Here is a 9,187-nt window from a genome sequence, read left to right on the forward strand (position 1 = left end):
GTTTGCAGCCCCACCAGCAGTAGATGAGTGTTCCCCTTTCCCCACATCCCCTCCAACATTTGGTATCATTTGTTTTCTTGATCTTAGCCAGTCTGACTGGGGTAAGGTGAAATCTTAAAGTGGTTTTAATTTGCATTTCCTTAATTATTAGTTATGTTGAACATCTTTTAAGATGTTTCATAGCCATCGTTACTTCCTCTTTTGAGAACTCCCTGCTTAGCTCCTTAGCCCATCTTTTAATTGTGTTTCTTCTTGTCTTGGTTCTCTGTTTTTTGAGTTTGTTATATATTCTGGTTATTAAACTTCTGTCAGATGTGTCACTGGTGAAGATTTTCTCCCATTCTGTGGGTTTTCTGTTTGCTTCCTTGGTTGCCTCCTTTGATGTAAAGAAGTTTTTTAGTTTAATGAGGTCCCATTTGTTAATTCTTGCCTTTGTTTCCTGAGAAATTGATGTCTGGTTTAGAAAATCCTTTCCTACGCCTGTTATCTTTACCTGGCTTTGGTATTAGAGTGATGCTGGCTTCATAGAAGGAATTTAGGAGTTCTCCCTCTGTTTCTATCTCTTTGAATAATTTAAGTAGTATTGGTTGGAGGTCTTCTTTAAATGTCTGGTAGAATCCTGCTGTAAATCCATCTGGGCCTGGGGTTTTTTCAGTTGGGAGGCTTTGTATTACTGTTTCAATTTCCCTATATGTTATCGGTCTGGTTAAACCTTTGATCTCTTCTTGGTTTTAACTTTGGTGGTTCCCATGATTTTAGATATCCATCCATTTCTTTTAGATTTTCAAATTTAGTAGTGAATAAGCTTTTAAAATATTCCCTTATAATGGTCTGGATCTTTTGGGTGTCTGTTGTGATGTTTCCCCTTTCATCTCTGATTTTGTTGATTTGGATTTGCTCTTTCTTTCTTTTGGTTAATTGGGTAAGGGTCTGTCTACCTTGTTTAGCTTTTCAAAGAACCAGCTCTTAGATTCATTCTTTGTATTGTTTTCTTGTTTCTATTTCATTGATTTCTTCACTTCTCCTGGATTTGGTTTCATTTGTTCTTGCCTTTCCAGTGCCTTGAGTTGCAGTGTTGTCATTTACTTGGGCTCTTTCTAATTTTTTAATGTAGGCACTTAGAGCTATAAACTTCCCTCTCAGGACTGCTTTTAACGTGTCCCAGAGGTTGTGTTATGTTGTATTGTCCTTTTCATTAAATTCCAGGAATTCTTTTATTTCTTTCTTAATTTCTCCTTTGACCCACTCATTGTTTAGGAGTGTGTCTGCTGAGATCTGAGCCGCTACACCAATGGAGGTTGAAACCCACCCTCTCAGGTTGTCTGCTAGGATCTCCTTCTTTCTTTTTCTTAACAAACTCAAACAGGATATTGACATGGTCTTCTACAGTTCTTTGCAAATCATCACTGTCAGAACTTTTGCATGATCAGTGATTTCATCCATTCTTCTCCTGTGAGCTTCCTCACTTGCATCCTTACCCCAATCATCATCCTCCTCTTCTTCCACAGCATGTGGAGGAGGATTAATTTCATTTGGTGGTGGAGGTGATGGTGTCTCACTGCTGGATACAGAGCCATTTTCCTTGTCCTTGCCCTTTCTATTTTTCTTCTCTTTTTCTTTCTTTCCTGTACCACTGTCACTATTCTCAGGTGGGGTTTTGAGAATTAATGTACAGAGTTTGGATGGGTGTCAAGCATGCTTCGGTAGCCACAGGCTTTACAAGAATTACCTATTGTTTTCTTCTTTGGATTGAAATGCAGATCTGTTTCAGGATTCTCATACTCAGGACAGAGAACAAATTTTTTAACGAATCCATCCAACATGTCCTGCAGCTTATTCGCCTCATGAGATCCACTGATAATGTAGCACTCATTCTTAACATCAAACTGGGTCTCTGCTCCCAGCTCACAACCAAAATATTTGGTGGGATACGTTGGAGGCTGATTAAGCGCCTTTGCAATGTCAACCATGTTAAGTATAACTGTCTTGATTCCATTTCCTTTGCTCTCAACCTTGGCAACAAACAGGGCATTTTGTAGTGATAGAACTGGCCTGACACACTACAGTTGACGTTGACAGACATTTTGGCTTATTAGTGACTTTATCAATAAGATGAAGACATCTTTGACTGCAACATTTTGGTATCTTCCATCTGGAGAAGAAGGGATGACATTAACCACTGCAAGAGTTCTCGGTATCTGACATGAAAAAAATTTTGCCACTGAGGCTGTAAACTTCTTGCGTGTATGCTGTTTCCCCAATACAGGTACAAATGGCTGTGCAACAGCTCATTTTTATCAAATAAAGACATAAACCCAACATGGCTCTCCTGGGACTGGGAGGAAGAGGCACCAGAAACTGGGTCTGGAGCGGTGGGGAGGTTGACAAGTGGAGAGGCAGCCAGGCAGGTGCCCCCACCGAGCAGTGGGAGGGCCTGTCTCAGCGATGTCCATGTCCACACCAGCAGCGCTGAGCCTGGCGACCTCTGGAATATTCCCTATAATCTTAGATATTTCTTAAAATGAAGATTCCTAGGTGTCATGCAAATTTCTAAATCAGAGTATCAGAAGCAAGGTCCATAAATAAAGTGAAAGAACTAAAACTATTAAACTGTTCATCAAATCAAAATTTGTTTGATGTCTTCTTACAAGAGACATACTAAAAATACAAGGACACAGGAAATAGGAAAGTGAAAAGACAGGAATAAGATACACCTCATAAACACTAACCAAAAATATTTTAACTCTTTCATTATCAGAGAAGATAAAACTTCAAGGCACAATATATTGCCAGAGAGGGAAGGGACATATTACAATGATACAATGTTAAATCTGGGGCCCAACAAGACTATTCAGTGATTAAAAGTGCCTGCTGCACAGGCCTGATGACCTGAGTTTGATCTGTGGAACCCATTTAAAAGTCTAAAGAAGGGCTGGAGAGATGGCTCAGCAGTTACGAGTACTGACTGCTCTTGCAGAGGACCTGGGTTTGATTCCCAGCACCCACATGGTGGCTATGAACTGTCCTTAACTCCAGTTCCAGGGGAATCCGAAGCCCTCTTCTGACCTCCGTGGCATTGCACGACACGGGTGCACTCACATACATGCAAGCAATACACTCATACACATAAAATAAAAATAAATAAAATATTTAAAAAATACATAGTCTTTAAAAGTGTAAAGAGAAAACCAGCTCCACAGAGTTATCTTCTGACTATCACAGGTGTACTTTCAGGATATTTAAACAACATTAATCTAGTACATACCTTGTGATACTCAACAGGCAGAATTAAATGAAAAAACAAAAACAAATTTACATGTGTAGCCAAAGAGTATTACATTTATTCCTCATAAACGATGGAACTAGATAAGGAAAAAAATCCAGTAGCAATAATTAAGCAAAAGGTTTAATAAGCTTTCACCAACAGACGTGCTTAGAACTGTGCACCCAACACTGACAGAATATGCATATATGCATCCTAACTCGATATGAAATACGAAACAAATATTTAACAAAAACAGCCATAAAACAAAACACGAAGCAAATCTCAGTCAGTTTTTAAGGACGAAATCACATAGTATGTATTCTCTGAGCACAATGAAAGTGAGCTAGAAACCAGTAATTAAAAGATAATCAACACTGTCAAATGTTTGGAAATTAAGACTCACATTTCAAATAACAAATGAGTCAACGAAGAAATCACAATGGAAATTAGGCAATGTTTTGAACTGAATGATAATGAGGAAGCTAAAGCTGGGATTAGGCAGAAATTCTGGAGTCTCAGAGCTCCGCAGAGGTCTGAAAATAAAATCAATGAAACAACTACTCATTTCAAGAAGTATGAAAAAAGAGAGCAAATTAAATGCAAAGAAGGTCTGGATACTCCAATGAAATTTGAAACAAACACATAGAAATGAAGAAATAGCTCAGCTGGTAAATTTCTTGCTGGGCAAGCATGAGGACCTGACTCAATTCCCTCCCCGAGAACCCATGTTATTAACAGCTAGGTGTAATGTCACCACCTATAATCCCAGTGCTGGGATCACTGGGGCTCACTGGCCAGAAAGCCTAGCCCACTTGGAAGGCTGGGGGAGGCCTCCTGGGACAGGTGGTAGAATGCAATGATATGAAGGGGGAAAGCAAACATTAGAACCTAAAGAAATTGTGACAACAGATGGCTGCTGGGAGGGGCAGAGACATATCTTTTAAGGATAGGACTCTTGGTAGGTTAACTTGGCTCCACGGGATGGACCCACACTGAAGGACATTTGGGGACACAAATTAGACTCTATAGGCCCTATTATGTATTTATATACATAAATATATAATAGAACACATTACATTGTGTGGGAGTAATAAGGGGAAATATGGGTAGGGGAGGGGAACTAAATACCATTAATTTATATTGCATGAAAATTCTAATGAGTTCAAGGCCAGCCTGGTCTACATAGTGAGTTCCAGGACAGCTCGGGCTACAGGGAGACCCTGTCTCAAAAAGACGAAAAAAAAAAAAATCAGTAAAAAATATTTTTGAAAACAAACAAAAACAGCCCTATGAGATGGATGGCTCCTGAGGATTAACACTCAAGGTTATCTTCTGACTTCTACATGCACCCATAACAAGTACACACGCACCCCCCACCACCCAAATCCCCAAATATATAATATAAAAAAGCATTAACTTGTCTTTGATAGACAATTGGCAAAACTGGTCAAGCAAATAAAAGCTAGACTAGCAAGATGATTCCACAGGTCAAGAAGCTTGCCTCCAAACCTGACAACTGGGGTTTGATCTCCAGATCCAGGAGAAACTCCTGCATGCTGTCCTCTGACCTATACACGTATACCATGGCTCACATGACCCCTCTAAAAAAAAATACATATATACTTTTTTTTAAAGAAAAACTACCAATTACTCGTACCAGAAATGAAAAATAAGACTTTCTATAGGAGTTGCAGCAATAGCTGCATTGTTCATTTGTCTTATTGAAAGACAGTCATACAGAAAAAACAATTGCTTAACAGTTTGCTTGAGGTGGATAAATTCTTTCAAAAACACAACTCTCCAAAAGTCAGACATGAAGAAATGTGGTCACTTTCCTATTTCCTTTAATGTACTTAAAAAAACTCACATAGCAAACCACAAGTCCAATTAGTTTCCCTTCAAAGGAAGAAATAACACAAATCTTATAAAACTCTTCCAGAGAGCAGGTTAGCATACCAGAACTCCACAAAGAGATTAGAAAAAAATAGGCCAGTCTTCATGAACGTAGTTGAAAATATCTGAAAAAGATACTAATCTAGATATCAGAAAATTGATCCAGACTAAAGTGTCAAGACCAGCTTGGATTTATTCCTGGAATTCGAACTTTGTTTAGCATTAATAAATTAATAAATAGTTTGTGTTATTTGGGGAGTTTCTTGGACTACTCTGACCAACAACTTGAAGGGAGGCTTCTCTTGTCTGGCACTGTTTTTTGTTACATAGCCTTCAGATGTGTGTGTGTGTATATATATACATATATATATATATATGTATGCATGTATATGGTATATTGCATATAATACATGTATTTTTCAGTAGGCTTTTGAACTAATACATTTCCCTCTGGTTTTTCACAGTACGTAAATATTATTTATCTTTCCTCTCTCTCCCCATATAGTCTTCCTTATTCTCTCTCCAGTTCAAGTATCCCCTATTTTTCTTACTTCCCCCTTGATAACAACTGTCTCCTACCCCTCTCTCTCGAGCTCCTTCTTCCGCTTTACCCCAACATTGTAACAACTCTTGAGTGCCTCCCAGAACTTGAAGGTAAGACAGGACATATTTCAGACTCAGGACATGGAACAGTAGAGCTAGAACTGACCTGGAAGCCTCCTCCCTGAAGACCAGCTCTCATAGTATCAGAGGATACTACTCAAACTGCCAAGGGAGAAAGGCAATCAATGATCCTAACCCAGTTGTGCAAGCTATGAACCACAACAATGACCAGCCCTGCAAATAATCTCTACTGATGCAGTAGTGGCACTTCTATCCTGGGGATAATTGACAGCTGTCTAATTGGACTTAAGGCCTGCTCAATGGGCAGGAACTCATGGGCAGTGCTGTAAACAAAGCCAAGTACACATGGCTGGAGATGGCACAGACCCTAAAGAAAAACCTACTTTTGTCACATCCCTAGACCAATGTAATTTCTTACTATGTTTTAAATATGTATCCTTATATTTATAAACAAGTGTACCTCTCATCACTCATCAAAGAAGCTTCTTTTTCCAACAGATGGAGGCTATTACTAAGTTCCACAACTGGTCAAACTCAGAGAATAAGTATCTATGCGTTGGCCAGCTCTAAGTGACACATCTACAGTGCAACCTCTACTATTAAGACTCAGGGAACATAGTGTAACAGAGGGTGTAAAATATATTAATGCACCTCTCTACTCTCACCAGCAAAGCTAACTCATGCAACAGATGGTGATTAACCCAGAAAGCCACAACTGGCCAAAGTACAGAGAATAGGGGCTGCAGAGTACTTATCTCTGAATAAGTCACCTAAATTAAACCTGTCCACCCAAGGCTCTAGGAACACTGTGGAAGAGAGGGGTGGAAATATTGTAAGAGCCAGAGACAGTGATGACCATAAGGAAACAAGAGTTTCCCAGACAGCTGAGCAGTTACTCATATGAACTCACAACAATGGTGACAGCATGCACAAGACTCATACTAGCTCAAACCAGATAAAATCCCAGCATAGAGGTGGAGCAGTGGGGAAGAAACCCCAACCTTAGTTGAGGAACTACTGGCAACCAATAACTGCTGGAAGAGGAAGAGTTGGTTTTCTTTAAGGATGTGATGCTAGATACGTTAGCCAGGCACCAGTGAATGGATGCACATCAAAGGACAATTGGGGACACAAATTTGATTCGCTAGGCCTTAATTTATAGGACAAGGTACATGAAACCTGGCAGAGGGCTATACGAGGGGCGCAGATGGGGAGGGGGTCTAAATATGATGAAAATACGTAGTATGAAAGTCTCAAAAATAATAAAGATTAGTAAGCAGAATAAAGCAGTAAAATCATAATAATTATGACGATACAACCAATAAAATTCAGCACTCAATCATGATGGAAACTCTCATCCATAAAAGAATATAGGGAACTTTTAAGATAAAATGTACTTACAAAAAAAAAATTCTACAGCTGGACTGGGGATGTAGCTCAGAGGTAGAGTGCTTGCTTGGTATGCATAGTCTAGGTTCAATCCCCCAAACCACATACAAACACAAATCCTATAGAAAATACATCATTTAATGTAGTATATTGAACACTACACCTTGGATTAGGAATGAAACAAAGATGCTTATTACTGACACATCTATTCTAAAATTCCCTGAGTTTTAGCCATTTCATTAAGACATAGGAAAAAAAGACGAGAAAAAGATGAAGAACTAGAGCAGACTTGGCTCTAGGCAGGGATAGGAATAAAGGACAGAATAAGGATAAAAGGGGGGGCAGGAAGTTGGACAAAAGCTGAATTTCAACTTCAAATTGCAAAGCACTGGACTATAACTGTACTTTTTAAACATCTCCGGTCTTCTCTACAAACCTATAACCTAGATAAGCAGGTACTGTGTAATTTACTTTTCTTTTGTAGATGATCTAAACCCCAGGAGGCAAATTGATTAGCCCAAGGCAACTCTTTCAAGAAGCAAGAGGCAATTGATCCAAGATCTAAGTTTCTTTTTAATATGTCATGATCTTTCTCAGGAAGGGTGCTGGAAAAGGCCAAAAGGGAAACTTTGTCCAGAATATAATATGGGATCTCCCAAACCTAAATAAAATTGCTACTGAAGTCATTATCTAGATCTTGGTTTTTTCATTATCTAAGAATTTAGGAACATGTTAGGCTGAAATGATAAAGGCAGTCCCTTCCCACTTCAAACTCAACAGAAATGCTATAAAAAATATTTTGAGTGAAGGAAAGAGGGAGGGTAGAGGATAATGGGAGGGGAAGGGAGAGAGAAATGAGAGAGATAAAGAGAGGGAGAGAGGGAGGAAAGGAGAGAGAGAGGGAGAGAGAGAGAGAGAGAGAATCTCGACTGATCCCTGGATGCTCGAAGTGAGGAAAAACCTTAAAATCAGAGAAGTGGAAAATTGCAGATTCAGATACAGCTTTAGGGGTTGGTGCCTGGAGTTTTACAGCAGAATAGCAGTCCAGGAATAGCAGACTTATTTCCAGGTTTTAAGGAAAAATTATGTATGGGTAAGTGATAAGTACTATACCAGCATCCCCGTCTTGAAATGATAAGCCTTGATGAGCCGAGTTACTGTAGGAAACAGTTGAAAAAACTGTCTACAGGTCAGGGGAATAGAAAACCTTTCCTGTTACAATGCGGGTGCGTTGGTCTATAGTAGATAAAAGGTCTACATGAACAGAAAATATAGGCCTTTGCTATAATCAGATGCTGTGGAATCCATGATACTTAGATATCACAGTCACGCTGAGGTAAGAAATTATGAGACCCATTGAAGTTGCTAGGTCCCTGGCAGCAACAGAAACCACCACCACCACCAACAAAAGATATTTGCACAACATAGTACACAGGGCTTCCGTTCCCTGAACATTTTCTAAGAATTAAAAATCATAGAGAATATATTTCTGTAAAGTAGAATAATACATACAGTAAGCAGGGTGCCCACTTCACCCCTAAAAACCAGCATAATCGAAAAGAAACTACAAAATGTGGAGTTTGTGAAAAGTAAGTTAATTAAAAATAAAACCCATAATGAAACATGAGGAGATGCAGCAAGGGAAAATGAAAGTAGAATGTATGGGAATGAAGTTGAAAGATACAAAAGGCACATCCACTAGAAATTCAGAAAGAAAGGATACAGGGGATGAAGAGAGACAAACAGAATAGGGAATATCTTTTGAAAAATGAAAATATGCAAAGCACAACTTTTGAACAGGACAATGAATAAAAACTGAGGTCTAGGGGCTGGAGAGATGGCTCAGTGGCTAAGAGCACTAATTGCTCTTGCAGAGGACCTGGGTTTGATTCCTAGCACCCACACAGTGGCTAACAACTGTCCTAACTCCAGTTCCAGGAGATTTGATGCCCTCTTCTGACCTCCTTGGGCACTACACGACACGGGTGTACCTATCTCTCTCTCTCTCTCTCTCTC

General features: G+C 39.3%; 1 protein-coding gene and 1 pseudogene across 1 annotated transcript in view; both read right to left on the bottom strand.

Moving 5' to 3' along the window:
• The window catches only part of Rabl3 (RAB, member of RAS oncogene family like 3), a 50,311-nt gene that overhangs the window by 34,629 nt on the left and 6,495 nt on the right, over positions 1-9,187 (bottom strand). The gene's annotated exons all lie outside the window — the stretch shown is intronic.
• Positions 1,313-2,159, bottom strand: LOC115072004 (annotated as a pseudogene).

This window comes from Nannospalax galili, unplaced genomic scaffold, assembly GCF_000622305.1.
Source record: "Nannospalax galili isolate Female #2095 unplaced genomic scaffold, S.galili_v1.0 scaffold18, whole genome shotgun sequence".
NCBI classification, from domain to species: domain Eukaryota; kingdom Metazoa; phylum Chordata; class Mammalia; order Rodentia; family Spalacidae; genus Nannospalax; species Nannospalax galili.